Source organism: Ipomoea triloba, chromosome 16 (assembly GCF_003576645.1).
Source record: "Ipomoea triloba cultivar NCNSP0323 chromosome 16, ASM357664v1".
Classification (NCBI taxonomy): Eukaryota; Viridiplantae; Streptophyta; class Magnoliopsida; order Solanales; family Convolvulaceae; genus Ipomoea; species Ipomoea triloba.
Window position 1 is genome coordinate 10,265,595 of NC_044931.1, and position 660 is coordinate 10,266,254.

Here is a 660-nt window from a genome sequence, read left to right on the forward strand (position 1 = left end):
TGCAATATTATGATTTTGTCCCTAATATTGATTTTGTTATTTATTACAGCCTGAAATGCCTGAAGCGACGGTTGTTCATCATAGAAAGAAGCAACAAACAATTGGAGGAAAGCGAAAGAAAAATTAAAGACAAATGCAATGGACACTAGTTTTGTTTTGATTTGATTTTTTTGGGTAGAAAACTGTAATGATCATTGTCTGATCAAGTGATTGTTTTGTGGGTCAAAGATGTTTGATTATCCCAAGCAGTGTCATTATCCCATGAACATGTCATGTTTGCATATTAGTAGTATTAATGATGGTCAAGGTGTATAAACAGATTTTGACAACTTGATTACATGGGAATTAAATTTTACTTAATTTAGTTTTGATTAGATGAAATTCCTTAGATATTTGCTTTATATTTTTCAAATGAAATTGTAACCTGTGAAACTAAAGAAAGAGATCAGTGAAACTGCAAAGAAAGGCTACACAATGATTAAAAAAATGTGCATTAACATTTCAAAAGATTTACACTGTAAATGTTAAGGTAATGCCAACTGAATGCCATTACTTTGAAAGAAAAATAACACTCCAAATCCAAAGGCAAAAGCAATCACTACATGTTTGCACATCTTATTACATTTTTCCCTTTCCCTTGCTTCACCTTCAAAAAAAAAA